Source organism: Canis aureus, chromosome 4 (assembly GCF_053574225.1).
Source record: "Canis aureus isolate CA01 chromosome 4, VMU_Caureus_v.1.0, whole genome shotgun sequence".
NCBI classification, from domain to species: Eukaryota; Metazoa; Chordata; class Mammalia; order Carnivora; family Canidae; genus Canis; species Canis aureus.
Window position 1 is genome coordinate 74,439,488 of NC_135614.1, and position 16,695 is coordinate 74,456,182.

Consider the following 16,695-nt stretch of genomic DNA (forward strand, 5'->3'; position numbering starts at 1 on the left):
AGGTCCCTCCTGTGAAGTACTCCTCCCTGGTTGCTCAGGCCTGAAGGCTGCCTTTAGGCCACAGCTAATGCTGTGGTTTTCACTTCTCATAGGCCCCTTTTCAAGATTCCCTCTCTTAAAATGTAATCATGGAGACCTTACTTGAAGATCCTGGACTTCTCCATGAGGCTCTGGATCCTCAGATCCAGTGAGTATGGCAGTTCCCAGGACTTGATTAACTTAGGAAACATCCATCTGTGCCACCACCACTACCCCCCTGCCCCCGCAAATGTGGCACAGAATATCCCTCTATACCTCTATAGGAATTACATTCAGTTCCTAGCAAAATACACCCCAAAACATGTGCTTTAACCACCAGGATTTTAATATGTTTAGTGTTTGATTCTCTGAAAAGGGCTGGTGTGGAGGCTCCATGTTATTGTCTGTAGCTTCCCCCTCTTTTTTGGACTTTTCTATCTCCTTTATTAGATACCAGGCTCCCTCTCTGGTAGGTTCCTTGTATAATATATTTTACTTTCCTTCAATTGTGCCTTCATATTTTCTTTTGTTTTCACATGGAATTCACTGTATACTTAAGCATTTCAGACGTATAGTATTTTGTATATGGAAACATAGTGAAGAAAACAGTAGATATACCGGATGGTCCCAGACACCTTAGTTTTTGATTGCTTAATTCTGATGTTGTGACTACATGTTGAAATAACTCAAATGGAGGATGAAGCAGCTACTACAAATATTCCATGTAACAAGGGAAAGAACCCCACCCTTGGGAATATTATAGGATAACATAACATTCTGGGTAGAATGTCCCTGGTGCCAGTGTGTAGCGAGTTCTGTGTGTTCTCATGCTGCACCATGTCACCCTACAGCCACAAGCACATCACATGAGGAAGTGTGTGTGTGTGTGTGTGTGTGTGTGTGTGTGTGTGTGTAATTCAAGGTCTTAGTTCTGCAATTCTTATAAAATCTCTGAAACTGGTTTCTGGCAATAGTTCCTTGAAAACCAGACCTGAAGCTTTCTCTGTGTTGTCATTAGAATAAATAGATAAGATGTTTTCCCCTCGTAACCAACAAAAGGACCAAGGGATGAGGCTTCCAGCTGATGTTCCCACTACCACCATGTCATCCTCCCTGAACACTTATAACTCAGTAAGGCCAACTCTGTGCCTGCTGCTTCCTAAGCTCCACTCCCACCCAGGAAATCTGATCAAAGGGAGCCAGTGAGCCAGGATGATGCCTCTAATCTCCTTACATCAAAACCTTATTCACTGAGCTGACTGTCAGCATGGCCTTGATGGTATGAACGTCTGATCTCATCATTCCCTGGTTCAGATCTTTCGTCAGTTCTCATTGCATAGAATACAATCTCTCTGTGATTGGTTTCTGGCTACCACTCCAAATGTATCTTGCAACTCTGAAATAGACCCACATGGACATGTCAGTTGATTTAGACAAAGGTGCAAAGACAAATCAGTGAGAAAAGAGAAATCTCTTCAGCAAATTATACTGGAACAATTGATATCAGAATGGTCTTTCATTTTTACTTAATGACATACACCAAACGACATTAACTGTCACTGCATATCATACACAAAAATTAACTCAAAGTGAATCATTGACCTAAAAGCAAACCCTGAATGTTCTAAAGGAAAATCACTGTAGTCCTTTGGTAGAACAGATTTATCATTCAGATCACACAAGCTCAAATCATAAAAGAAAAACATTTGATTAACTGAACTTTGTCAAAATGAAAAACTTTTTTACTCTTAACACAAATATATAAGCTATCAACTGGGAGAAAATATTGCAGCACATTTCTCAAAGAACTTGTATCTAGGATATCTAAGCAAATCTTACAACCAGTACAAAAATGGACAAAAAATTTTGAGTAGACACTTCTCAACAGAAGATATGCAAATGACCAATAATCACATGAAAAATTACTAGACACATTAGTCACTAGAGAAATACAAAATAAAACCACAGTGTCACAGCACATCTACTGGAACAGCTACAATTAAAAAGACTGATCATATGAGTAGTTAGCAAGAAGATGGAGCTACTGGGGCTCACATCCATTCCATTACTGAGAGGGGGTGTGAAATAGTGCAGCCACACAGGAAAATCACTTCACAATTTCTCAGTTCAGCACATACTGACCACATGATCCAGCCATTCCACTTCTGGTATTTACTCAAGTTAATGAAAGCCTCTGTCCATGTGGAAATCTGTCCACAATGTTCATAATAACTTTATTTATAATAACTCCAGACTAAGAAAAAATTACATGCCCATTAATAAGTGAATGGAGTAACATTTGTGTTCTATCCATATAATGGATGCAGTTTATTGAATATAAATTATACTTTAAAATTGATTTAAAAATCTCTATGTGTGAGATGTGTTCTTCAGTGCCTTTCTGTGGAGTCCCTTAAAATGTAGTGTTCATGAATTATTTTTGCATTTGAGTATAATTGACAATGCAAATACATTTCAGTAATTTTTTTTTAATTTTTATTTTTTTATTTATGATAGAGAGAGAGAGAGAGAGAGAGGCAGAGACACAGGCAGAGGGAGAAGCAGGCTCCATGCACCGGGAGCCCGATGTGGGATTCAATCCTGGGTCTCCAGGATCACGCCCTAGGCCAAAGGCAGGCGCCAAACCGCTGCGCCACCCAGGGATCCCTACATTTCAGTAATTTTAAAGTAGTAGAGCTAGTGTGGTTTTGAAGAGAGAAGAGATATGTGTGTATAAGAATTGGGGGGGGTTATTTCTTGAAGAATGAAAGGACTAATGAATGTAAGCAGATGAAGGGATCAGGTTCATATGTTAGATTTAATTCAAGTTTATTTTGTGAGTAGGACCTGGAGTCTTTCCATAATTATAACCTTAACACATTTGATAAATGATAAACACAGGCAAACTATTTGTTTATCTTTAATGGGCATGAAACATGACACAGTATCTACATATAAAATACATGTACTTAGAGGTATATTTTAAGATGCTGAAATGAAGTTAATCTGCATCTATGTTTCCTTTCATTTTGTAGTGAGTCTTCCACTTATCTGTTTCTACATTAGCACTGACCACATTCACATATTGGTTCCTACAGACAGTGCTCTATGGATGTGATTCCTCCCCTATGTCAGTCTTCTGTTGGTTCATCATGTCCTAATTGCAGGCTACTGTGAGATGGTTATTTGTTTAAATGTCAACCAATTATCTTTGAAAAAGGAGGTAAATGGAATACTAGTTGTCTTAAACTTCTACTTAGTTCAGGGAACTAGCTAGAAGTTTCATGTTTTTTTTTTTTGTTAAAGATTTTTATTTTTTTATTCATGAGAGACACAGGCAGAGGGAGAAGCAAGCTCCCTGCAGGGAGCCCCACGTGGGACTTGATCCTGGGTCTCCAGGATCATGCCCTGGGCTGAAGGTGGCGCTAAACCCCTGAGCCACCCTGGCTGCCCAGTTTCATATTTTGAATGTCCTTAATATAAGTGTATTTACCCAGTTCAACAATTTGATTCAGCCAACATTGCCCAATTTCGTGTTTGTGCAAGGCACTATGCTGGGCACTTTGGAAGAGGCAAAGATGATCCAGAGTATCCTGGTCCTCTCACGGGGCTTCCCACAGTCTTACTGATTAATTGCAAGGTAAATTTATCTGTCACTGACAGTGCATCTTATCTCAGTAGTTAGTTTAGCTTAGTAATTACATTTAGTGAAAATGAAATGATACAGCTTAGTACCTTGAGGTCAGCTGCAGTAAGGAGGGATGTTTTTGGATGAAAAGCTAATGGTGTATGGGGGAAGATAGTCCTATCCTGGGGTGAAGGTGGATTGCACATCAAATACCCTGTCAGTGTCAATAGCTTTTAATGCTTGGTAGGTGTCATACACCATAGAGAAAGGCCTTCTAAAAGCAGCATTTATCCTAAAAGAGAGACAACTTATTTAGCAAGTGGCCCCTTCTTGTTCCTCAAATCACACTCTGCTGGAAATTCCTTCAAGCAAGGCAAGTCTTCATTAAAATCCACAGAGAATATTACCTTCTTGATCTCCAGGGCGAGAGTGAGAATTGGACAAGACAAATATGATGTCTTCTGTAGAGATTGTAGAAATCAATGGCCACACTTGCCTGAGAATACATATAATGTACGATGCAGAATAGAACATGGAACTCCGGTCTTCATCATTAGAGTCCTAATTTCTTTGGACTACTCCATGATGGAAGTGAGAGAAGGGGTGGAAATGAGGTAGGGTGGATGTCATGGGTACAAGAATGAAGGAGAGCATGAGTTAGGTACTGTTTTCTAAACAGGGCATTAGACTGCTTCTAATCTGGCAAACTCATTGCTAAGGAACAAGTGTAAAAAGGGGAGTGAGAAGAGGAGAAGAAAGGAGAAAAGATGACACCAAGGGTGGAAACAGTAGGGAATGACATCCTGTCCGTGTGAGCATGCAGAGAAGGAGAGAGGGCTTTGAATCACCTAGAATTACACCTAGCATCTCCTGTGTGTTGAGGTTTTAAGTCTCACCTGACAGATAATGAGACACCCTAGCAGGATGTCCTCTGGAGATGACAGAAGGGCAGGAAGGCTATGTCTTGTAGAGTAAGACAATTTGCTGAACGTTATTTCATACAACTTATGAGGCAAGTTTTGATGCCGTCCTGGAAACCAAACAATTGCCAGCTACATTTCCTGCTGCCTTCCCTCTCAGGCAAGCCGCTTGGGCTTTCACAGCTACCACAGGTCCTAGGCAACAAAAGTGTAAACTTGAGAAAAGGCTGGGCCAGGTTAGGGATTGATAGTGAACTGAGCCAATCAGGCTGTGACTCTGCTTCAGTGATTCTACACTGGGCAATCAGCGTCAAGAGGGCTGCCTGCCAACAAGATCCTGGGGGGAAGGTGAGGGGAAGGAGACCTGGGGGAGGGATGCTAGGGGCTGAGCCCTTCCAGGCACGCTTTGGGAGATAGTTTCAGTTCCCATCAACTGGTGGCAGCAGGTTAACATTTAAGGTAAATCGATGTTTTTCATCTATTATGTTGACTTGGTCACTTTATTTAGTTTTAGCTAAATGATGGGGCGGTGGAGAGAGAGAAAGAGAAAATGAAAGATATTACTTTTGAAAGAGAAAACCAACAGTTGATGAGAGTTCTTGGTTGTCAGTCTAGGGAGAAAATAGAGTGGTTCTGGGGAGGCTTTTGTCATCTTTGTGAAGAGGGGCTCAGATAAAAAGGCACAAAAATCACCTTTATTCTGTAAAGGAGAAGGAAATAAACACCACTGAGCAGTGGCAATGTATGCGGTATCAAAGTGTGAAGAGTTTGGGTGAATTGCTTCAATTAGCCTGCATAACCATTGAAAATACTGAGCTTCGAGAAGATTAAATATCTCCAAGTCATAATGCAATTAAGAGACTGAGCTTTGATTCAGATGTTGGTTTTTCTGACATTTAAAAATGTGCTATTTCTGCCTTACTCTGCTGAACTGACCACTTAGATAAGAAACAGAATTCTTATTAATGTGGGTTGGGGGAGGGGGGGGCAGCCTGGGTGGCTCAGTGGTTTAGGGCCACCTTCAGCGCAGGGCCTGATCCTGGGGACCCGGGATCAAGTCCCATATCGGGCTCCCTGCATGGAGCCTGCTTCTCCCTCTGCCTGTGTCTCTGCCTCTCTCTCTCTCTCTCTGTATCTTTCATGAATAAATAAATAAATAAAATCTTAAAAAAAAAATAAAGTGGGCTGGGCACAGCTTGCCAAAAATTGTAGAGTCGATTTGATTGATCACAAAATTGAGATGGGCTTTGGTAAATAGCAATACTGTTTATCTTCCCTTCAGTCTGGGGTGTAGTTAAATCATACTAAGTAGATGAATTTTTTTCCTGTTTTTAAAGCTCTTTTTTTTTTTTAACCAAAATCATCTTATGATAGAAATGTCTTTATTTCATAATTGTGCATCTTAAATATTGAGATTTAAATTGTGGATATTCATTTCTATTTACATTCAAATAGCAGTGATCTAATAGTAATAGCATTGGTCAATTCCAATAGTAATCTAGTAGCATCGTGCTAAGTGCTGATGATAGACACCCAAAGTTTACAAGCTTTGCCCTTAAGAACCTTACAGTCTGGGAGAGGCAGTTCTGAAAGCGAGGAGTTACAGCATGGTTCAACGTGGACACTGGCTTTTGCACAGATTATGCAAAGATGCGAGCTGCTTCACTCTGGTGAGAATGGTTATGTGAGGCGTCACCGTAGTGACTGTACAGGGAAGAATAGGACTTCTGCAGGCCAGCAAGCGAGGGAGGGTGTTCCTTAATGCGGAGCTGTGTGTACAGAGGCACGGGGACAGGATACCATAGTGTGTTTGGGGAATGTGAGTCCTTATAAATGCAGAATAGATTTTAAAGGGGTGGAGAATTGCAAGAAATAAGGCTGGAGAGAAAGGTAGGGCCAATGTGTACCTTAAATGCTAAGATGTTTGCTCTTTACCTGCACACCAAAGGGTTTTTGATGAGAATGTGAAGTTCAGATTTCCATTTTGTAAAGATTGCTTTGACAATCATCTGGAGGAAGGATGGAAGGAGGGGGAAGACTAGTGAAAAGGAAATAATTAAGAGGAAATTTCAATAGTGGAAATGAGAGGTGACCAGGTCCTGGACTAAGGTTGTATCCATGGCAATGGAGGGGAGGGAGAGAACAGAGAGGCAAGGGATGTCAGGATGGTGAAATTCTACAGGACTTGGCTGCTGATTCATGTAGAGGGTGAGAAGGAGTCTAGGGTAATGTTCAGTGAATGACCTGGGGAGATGGTGATGTCATTTCCTGAGGCAAGGAACAGGAGGAAAAGATAATGAACTTGGCTCTGGAACATTAATCCCGAGACGTCTGTAGGTCATTGAAGTGCACATGTTTTGTGGGAAGTTTGAAATCTGACTCTGAAGCTAGCACAATGCATGAGTTGAAATAAAGATTTGGGAGCCAGCATTCCGTCAGTGGATGTGGCTAAAATGGCCACGAGATGGCATGAGAGCGTGATGAGGATAAATAAACCAAATCCCAAGAGACAGTAGCATTTTAAAAAGGAGGCGGAAGACAAGGGAGGGGCAAAATAGGTCAGACTTGAGAGGAAGGGAGTCAGAGGAAAGTAAGATTCATAGACATTGAGAGAAAAGTTTTAAGGCAGAATGATCAATAGAGTCAACTGCTGGGCAAAGTGAAATAGAAACTAGACATGTGAGAATGGGGAAAATTAACAAGGCAGGAAACCACAAATGTTGGAGAGGATGTGGAGAAAAGGGAACCCTCTTACACTGTGGGTGGGAATGTGAACTGGTGCAGCCACTCTGGAAAACTGTGTGGAGGTTCCTCAAAGAGTTAAAAATACAACTGCCCTACGACCCAGCAATTGCACTGTTGGGGATTTACCCCAAAGATACAGATGCAATGAAACGCTGGGACACCTGCACCCCGATGTTTCTAGCAGCAATGTCCACAATAGCCAAACTGTGGAGGGAGCCTCGGTGTCCATCGAAAGATGAATGGATAAAGAAGATGTGGTTTATGTATACGATGGAATATTCCTCAGCCATTAGAAACGACAAATACCCACCATTTGCTTCAACGTGGATGGGACTGGAGGGTATTATGCTGAGTGAAGTAAGTCAATCGGAGAAGGACAAACATTATATGTTCTCATTCATTTGGGGAATATAAATAATAGTGAAAGGGAATATAAGGGAAGGGAGAAGAAATGGGTGGGAAATATCAGAAAGGGAGACAGAACGTAAAGACTCCTAACTCTGGGAAATGAACTAGGGGTGGTGGAAGGGGAGGAGGGCGGGGGGTGGGGGTGAATGGGTGGCGGGCACTGAGGGGGGCACTTGACGGGATGAGCACTGGGTGTTATTCTGTATGTTGGCAAATTGAACACCAATAAAAAATAAATTTATTTAAAAAAAAAGAAAGAAACTAGACATGACTGTTGAAGTTGGCCATCAGGTTGGCAGTGGCTCCTGAGAGAATGCTTGGTGGAGGGACAGTGGAGACCAGACTGCAGTAGACTGAAGGATGAATGGAACGTGAGAAAGTGGAGAAATGAGAGGCTCCTTCAGGTCTTGGGCTTTGAAGGGAGATAGCTAGAGGCAGTCTAGGAAGGAGGGACCATTGCAGATCCATGAACTAAAAAGAGGAGCTGTGATTTTTAAGACAAGGTGTGGAGCAGAGTGGCATAGGGTTGAAAAGATTGAAAGAGGAATGTAACCAGTGTCATACTAATATTTCAGGCTTTGTGGGCCAGAGGTCTCCATGGCAACTATCAAACTTCGATGTTGTAGCATGAAACCAGCCACAGATAATCCATAAACGAATGTGTGTGGCTGTTTTCCAATAAAAGTTTATTTACAAAACTAGGTCAAGGGGGCAAATTTGGCCCGTGGGCTGTGATTTGAAGTCCCCAGATCTAAATCATTTTAGGTTATGCTGGCCTAAACTCAGGGTCTTCTTGATAACTGCCCAGGGAAAGGTGGATCTTATTTTCTTTGGAGGAACGGAGGTTGAGAGCTCAGAAATCATCAATGCGCTAACTTCTGATTCCAGGATTCACATCAGTCTCCTGCATCGGGGTGATCTGGTTGCTTCACACAAATGTCCTGGAGTAAACTGATCTGGATGTGCTCACACACTTACTTTCTAGAAGGACTCCCTTTCTTCTGCCAACAGTGGCAGAAACTGCCAGTTGCTCACTCAATTGCCAGTTTCTTCTTCTTTATAAACACAACCTGAAGGATGGCAAAGTACCCAGCCCCAAAATTAGCTTTCTCAGCTCTCTTGATGTGTTTGGGTTGCTATAGCAAAATACCACAGACTGGGTAGCTTATAAAACAAGTTTATTTCTCATAATTCTGCAGACTAGGAATCCAAGATCAAGACACCAAGATCTGGGCCCCCTCCCTGGCACAGAACCAGCACCTTTGCGCTCTCCTTGGGTGCTAGAAGGGGAAAGGGATCTCGAGGAGCTTCCTTCAGAAGGCACTAATCACATTCCTGAAGGCTCTACCCTCCTGATTTGAGTACCTCCCAAAGGCCCCACCTCCTAATACTGTGGGAGTTAGATTTCAACCTATAGATTTTGGAGGAGCATAAACATTCAGACCATAGCACCACCCTCCTTTGCAGGACTGGCCAATGACATTTCAGTGGGAGGAGTTGGGTGGAGTCCTGGGGAGCTATCATGGAGGGAGGACTGAGCTACCAAGTACTCTTCTTGCCCTTGCTCTTGTCTGTTGCCTGAGGTGTGGGTGTTAACGGTGGGAACAGCTATGGTTCTTTTGTAACTTCAGGCAACTCTGAAGATAAAAACAATGGTGAGGTAGAGAGATAGTAGTTTCTTGGGACATAAACTCTTTGAAATGCCTCCCGACTTCTTTTACATGAGAGGAAAATAAACCTCTATCTTTTCAGAGACAATGATCTATTTCTATTAAGAGTAGCCGGATACAATTCCTGTCCGATGCTGTCCCTGTGACATTGGATTTCTACCCATAAACACTTCTTGGTTTTCTGGAAGTATCAGTTAAGAGCCTTCAAGATGCAAATAATTGGCTGGATTTCTAAGTGGCCATAAAATAAACATTAAACATACCAATGACTCCAAAGGAAGCATTTTAAGTGACCTAAAATAGTTACTAAGTGAGTGCTTTTGGCCACGAATGTTGCAAAAATAGAAATGGTAGTCAGACCTTCATTCCCATCTGAAAGTAGTGGAAAATAAAAAGTTGGGGTTTGTCTTCACGGTGGGTTTGAAATCACTGAGGCCAAGGTCTCATGGCACCTGAAAAATGGGATATTGGAACATTGCCTGGTTGGTTCTAAGAGCACAGTCGCTGAAACCAGGGAGTTTGGAACAAAAGTTTTCTTTTTTTAAATTCTTTTTTGCATTTTGTACACAAATTGAGACAAATCTTTGCTTACTTTTGTGTAGCTTAGATCTTTTCTTACTCTGCTTCTTTAAGAGCTTTCATGTAGCAGGCTCCCTGACCAGAATAGATTGCAAGCAATTTCTTGGTAAAAACCCCAGGGACTCAAGGCAGAGCAAGATGGGGGAGACAGCAAGGAGAGTGTTATTACGACAGCTCCTGCCTGCAGAGATTCTCAGAGGGACGCTCATTATAAGGATCTTGTAACCCAGGGACCTCTGTATCCTGTAAACCTGGTATCCCATTGTGTTAGTTACATAGGCCCTCGGATATCAGACTAAACAGTGGTTCTCACTCTCTTCGTAGCCAAAAATGCTGCAGAGGTTGCTAAATGCTGATAAAATATTACTGAGAGAACAGGTCATAATGGAGTTGGTTTATCCCCCCTTCCGCTTCTGAGGGGCAGCCAAGTCTCTCCTCACACAGGATTGCTGGTTACTTACCCAGGTAAAGGTCATCCCAAGCCCGGTGTGGATAAACTTTTGCCCATTGTATCAGTTAGAAATACTTTTGGCCGTAGTAGAGAACCTGACTGACTGTGCATTAAGCAAACCAGGGCTTAGGTTCCTCTCTTGACAAGAGTGTGGAGTCAGTTGCTGAGTCGGTTCCGCAGCACAGTGATCTTAGGCTGTAAGTTGGTATCTCTGTGGTTCTCTTTTTCCTCATGACTACAAAGGTTGCCACATCTCCAGACATTGTATTCTTGTTCAAGGCAGGAAGAGGCAAACAAGACGGAGGGGCTCTCTTAGAGTCCTCAGTATGTTCAGTTGAGTCTCTGGCCAGAACTCATTCACAGGGCCACCCAACTGAAGGTGGAATGTGGCAGAGAAAGAAGATTGGAATGATCTTAGAATAAGCCAGTTGCAATGTCTGGAAAATCATCTGTAGTTCGAATTCAACAAAGTCAGAACCACCCTGAGGAATGGAAACTCCTGGAAGGGACTTTGGTTGTCTCATTCACTACTGTCGTATGACACATAATAGGTGGTCAATAAATGTACATACGTTGACTTCAAGACCAGAACTAGGGTGAGGCAAAGTAGGCACCCAGGGCAAATATTTAAGGAGGCACTCACACTTAGGCTTGGGGTTTGCACAATCCTGAGATGGAGGGGCTCCTTAAACATTGCACCCTACCTTACTAAGCCTGAATCCCAACCCTGGCTGGATTAATAAAATGAAATTTCAAGCAGGTGTATGAAATAGACAGTTTACAACACTGGTATTTATAAAATAATTTTTATTATAAAAAATTATAAAATTATTTATATAATTTATTATTTATAAAATTATTTATATAATTATAAACTTATAAAAATAATAATATAAAATTATTATTATTTTATAATAAAAATTATTCTCAAATCATGCCATATCATAAACATTAACATGAGAACATGAATCACATCTCAAGGATCAGCAGAAAAAAAAATAAAGGACTATGATTTAGCAGACGTGGGCTCTCTAGAGAAATTTGCCGGTCGACAACAGCTAAAGCATGAATTTTAAGCATCTTGAGAAAATGTATTTCGGCATCGAGAGAACCAGACTTCAGTGACATCTGAATTCTGGTGTGCTCACGTCGCTATAGATGGCACGCCGTCATACTTCACATCTACGCAGAACCTGGCGATCCAGACAAAACTCAGCTGTTTCATGTATTCATATGTCGTGGAATATTTTTAAAAATAATTTGTGGGAAAAACGAACTAGGGGTGGTGGAAGGGGAGGAGGGCGGGGAGTGGGGGTGACTGGGTGGCGGGCACTGAGGAGGACACTTGACGGGGTGAGCACTGGGTGTTATTCTGTATGTTGGCAAATTGAACACCAATAAAAAATAAATTTATTATTAAACAAACAAAAAAAGAGTAAATCTAATGGAAGATAATCAGGGCAGTAGCTTTGAGTTCAGATTTCAGAAAAAAAACAAAACAAGAGAAAATCAAGAGCTTGCAAATCCTCCTACTAGCCGAGCAAGGGCCCTGAGGCGAGAGGGAGAGGGGTCACATTTAGGACCCGGGTGGGGCCTGGCTTTGCTCTGCGCTCCTGTCCCCTTCCCTCCTCTGCAGTGAAAGACTTCCGACCCTCCGAGGCAGTCTCTTCCTTGAAGTTTTGTTCACTCTCATTTCATGGACCTTCTCTGCCTCCCCCGAAGCAGTGTAGGAGCACCAGGGGGCCACTGCTGAGCAGGGGGGCCCTAGGTAGAACCCACTCAGGTGTCGGCGGCAGACTTTGCCACTGCCTCGTGGCACTTGCTCAGGCCAGTGACCCAGGTTCTCTGGGTGTGTGCCGACGTCCGGGCTAGGGAGCAAGATTTGACAGGCCCCACCACCTGAGGCCAAGTGCTCATATGTTTAAAGCATTGAGCCCAGATTGTGGTCCCCGGAGTGGTTATCACTGAGGTTACTACCACTTCTCTCTCTTTTTTTCAATTTAACATTTGTTTTTATTTAAATTCAGTTTGCCAACATATAGCATAACACCCAGTGCTCATCCCATCATGTGCCCCCCTCAGTGCCTGTCACCCAGTGACTTTATCCCTCCATCCGCCTCCCCTTCCTCAACCCTTTGTTTCCCAGAGTTAGGAGTCTCTCATGGTCTGTCCCCCTCTCTAATTTTTCCCACTCATTTTCCCTCCTTTCCCTATAGTCCCTTTCACTATTTTTTATATTCCCCATATGAGTGAAACCATATGATGTTTGTCCTTCTCCGATTGACTTATTTCACTCAGCATAATACCCTCCAGTTCCATCCATATCGAGGCAAACTGGTGGATATCTGTCTTTTCTGATGGCTGCGTAATATTCCATCGTGTATATAGACCACATCTTCTTCATCCATTCATCTGTCAAAGGGCATCGTGGCTCCTTCCATAGTTTGGCTATTGCGGACATTGCTTCAATGAACATTGGGGTGCAGGTGCCCCTTCATTTCACTACATTTGCATCTTTGGGGTAAATGCTCACGAGTACAATTGCTGGGTCGTAGGGTAGCTCTATTTTTAACTTTTTGAGGAAACTCCACACAGTTTTCCAGGGTGGCTGCCCCAGCTTGCCTTCCCAGCAACAGTGCAAGAGGGGTCCCCTTTCTCCACATCCCCTCCAACATTTGTTTCCTGTCTTGTTAATTTTAGCCACTTCTCTTCACTGTTAAGTCTTTCCTCCAGCCCTTCCCCTCAAGGTCTCACTCCTGCCACTAGAGGGACCTGGTAGCTTATATTCTCAAACTTGGGTGCACATTAAAACCCTCTGAAGGGCGCCTGGGGGGCTCAGTCAGCTAAGTGTCCTGACTCTTGATCTCAGCTCAGTCTTGATCTCAGGGTCATGAGTTTGAGCCCATGTTGGACTCTGTGCTGGGTGTGGGGCCTACTTAAAATGAAAACAAAAACACAAAACCCTCTGTAAACATTAAAATGCAGATCCCAGCACTCACACCTAGAGATTCTCTTACTGTGTTTGGGATGGGGCACGGGCACCTTTATTTTCCAACACCTCTGGTGCTCTCATTGCCCGGATGCTCCCAGTTCTTTCTCTCCGGCAGAGCTGCTCAACCTCGGGACTACTGGCATTCTGGACTGGGGGGTTCTGTGGTTGTGGGGGCTGTCCCGTGCCCTGGAGGATGCTTAGCAGCTTCTCTGGCCTCTGCTCACGAGATGCTAGTAGTACCCCACACCCCTGTTGTGACAACCAAAAATGTCTCCAAGCATTGTCAAATATCCCCTGGGGACAGAGAGGGAGGGCAGCGTGGGTGAAATCATACCTGGCTGGAGCCACAGCTCTGTAATATCGCCCGAAGAGTTAGCACTGCCCCATCCTAGTAGCTAGAGATGCTAAGGGTCTGTTTCGTTGAACTGAGCTCAGGTGGGTTCAGTGAAGGATCTCTCAGGATGTCGACGACGCTGCCCTACACCTGTGGTTATCCCGGGGGAGGCGGTTCCCAGGATTCTACTGCAGAAACCATATCTTTCCTTAAACCATCTGAGTCTTTCATTTCAGCCTCAGAGGGGGCACCTCCTAGCCACCTGCTAGGTTGCTCTGAGCCCTGGGATCTAATTTATTCCAGAGGAGCATTTTCTAAGGGAAATTCTTGAGGAGCTACAGGCTTTTGTCATCTACTGCCTAGCAGGAACTAGTTTATCGAATGGACTGGAGTCAGTAGAGTGGTTTAATGTTTCCCAACCATTGCCTTCAAACACGACCTATGGTATGTCTCACCCCATTTCAGGTGTTAAGAGGTGCACGGAGTCTAAATTGAAATTTGAGTCTTACATCTGGTTCCCAAGTAGAGACAGGATAAAAACCACTGCATGTCCCCCATCCCCATGGGGGTGGCCATTAGGTGCAGGGTCAAGCCTGAGCTAGTGGAGGGGGAAGGTTTGGCCTGGCTGTGAGCTTGAGAGAAGGCAAGCTTGTCTCCCACCTCCTGAGAACGAGCCTGAAGCGCTCCAGTTTCAGCAGCAGCTACCTACTGGTGACATTGCCTTACTCTTTCCTTTAAATGGAAGAACGTTTAAAACCCCACGGAGCTATTGTAGCCACTTTGGGTCCCTTGCTATTGAAATGGTTAATATAATGACACAGGTAACTTAACAGTTACAGAAATGCCTGAAAATGTTTTTTTTTTTTTTTTAAGATTTTATTTATTTATTCATGAGAGACACACACACAGAAAGGCAGAGATGCAGGCAGAGGGAGAAGAGTCTCCTTGCAGGAACCCTGATGCAGGCCTTGATCCTGGGACCCCAGGATCATGGCCTCAGCCAAAGGCAGACGCCCAACCGCTGAGCCACCCAGGTGTCCCCTGAAAATATTTTAAAGACAAACCTCACTGCCTGCCTGTGGGGAAACCAGGCTTGATGCCTCAGGAGGCAGGAAGGTCTTTGGGAAGCTTGGGCATCCCTGGGGCGGTTGCTGTTCTCAGAGGGCCGTGCCTGTGTGATGGGCTCCGTAGGCCCGTTTCCCCCGGGTGCACCCTGTCCCCCTGGCGCAGCGCCCCCCGCAGCGGGGCGCAGAGGAGGATCGTGGGGGCCTAACCAGGTGCAGGCATCCTGGAGCACCTCCCTGCCCTGCCTCCTCCCTGCACACCGCCCTCCCCGCCTCTGCTCCCCCTGCCACGCTTGCAGAGCCCTGCCCCCCGTTTCCCAAATTCTGTCCCTACCAACTCCTAGAGGCTAACCCCCCCCCCCCCTACAGTTTAGTCCGACCTGACTAAACCTGCTTCTGCTCCCTGTGCGTCTTCATGCAACCATCCTTTTTCCAAAAGAGGCAAACCAGAAGGGTAGTGTCGCAGAGAACAGAGAGCGAGGGGTTCTTCCGAGGCTGGAGGGAGACGTTTCCTTTGGATCTTGCATCGAAGAGGTTGTGGAAGCTCTCGGGGCTTGGTCTTTATGGATGCCTGGGTACAGGATTCCTGGGCCTCTGTGCGCACCTGTGTCTAAGATCCAGCCCTGTGTGCGGATGGTGGGGTGTAGACCCAGGAGAGACAGTCAGAGCCCGAATCAGCCTATTGCCGCGAGAGGGCACCAGAGACCACAGCCTGGGGTTGAGCGCCCCCCCCCCCCCCCCAAAGGGCTCGGTTTCAGTCTGTCCCTGAACTGGGCAAACAAGACTTCCACTGAGGCTCAGGGAGAGGCAGACGGCCCCGCAGCTTGGCCTTTCCGTAGCGCATCCCGCGCTGATTCTGTTGAAGCCCCAGCCGAGCGCCCCGGCGGCGGCAGGCACCTGTGCCCCACGACAGCCGCAGCGAGGGGGCCTAGCGAGCGCCCCTGTGCGGAGACCTGGTGACCTTTGCTGCGAGGTCCCCTTTGGCTTTGTGGCTGGCGGCCCTGGCCTGGGCCCCGCATCTCCAGGTCTCTGCACGCTCTCGCTGGGTGAACGAGCCCCGGGCCGCTGGGGGTGGGGTAGGGGTGGGGGTGGCCGTAAGCTGGATCCGGCTTTTTTTTTTTTTTAATGAACTTCTTTTTTTTTTAATAATAAATTTATTTTTTATTGGTGTTCAATTTGCCAACATACAGAATAACACCCAGTGCTCATCCCGTCAAGTGTCCCCCTCAGTGCCTGTCACCCATTCACCCCCACCCCCGCCCTCCTCCACCTCCACCACCCCTAGTTCGTTTCCCAGAGTTAGGAATCTCTCATGTTGTCTCCCTTTCTCATATTTCCTACCCATTTCTTCTCCCTTCCCTTTCACTATTATTTATATTCCCCAAATGAATGAGACGCTATAATGTTTGTCCTTCTCCGACTGACTTACTTCACTCAGCATAATACCCTCCAGGTCCATCCACTTCGAAGCAAATGGTGGGTATTTGTCATTTCTAAATTTTTTTTTTTTTTTTTTTTTTTTTTTTTATGATAGTCACAGAGAGAGAGAGAGAGAGGCAGAGACACAGGCAGAGGGAGAAGCAGGCTCCATGCACTGGGAGCCTGATGTGGGATTCGATCCCGGGTCTCCAGGATCACGCCCTGGGCCAAAGGCAGGCGCCAAACCGCTGCGCCACCCAGGGATCCCCGTATTTGTCATTTCTAATGGCTGAGGAATATTCCATCGTATACATAAACCACATCTTTATCCATTCATCTTTCGATGGACACCGAGGCTCCCTCCACAGTTTGGCTATTGTGGACATTGCTGCTAGAAACATCGGGGTGCAGGTGTCCTGGCGTTTCACTGCATCTATATCTTTGGGGTAAATTCTGAGCAGTGCAAT

The 16,695-nt window shown here is 44.8% G+C and overlaps 1 protein-coding gene across 2 annotated transcripts in view; it reads left to right on the forward strand.

Moving 5' to 3' along the window:
- Positions 1–4,913: 4,913 nt before the first annotated feature.
- The window catches only part of CAPSL (calcyphosine like), a 34,637-nt gene continuing 22,855 nt past the window's right edge, over positions 4,914–16,695 (forward strand). For both annotated transcript variants that reach the window (XM_077896228.1, XM_077896230.1), the window contains exon 1: positions 4,914–5,025. The gene's annotated coding sequence lies outside the window, so the exon portion shown is untranslated. The remainder of the gene's footprint in view (positions 5,026–16,695) is intronic.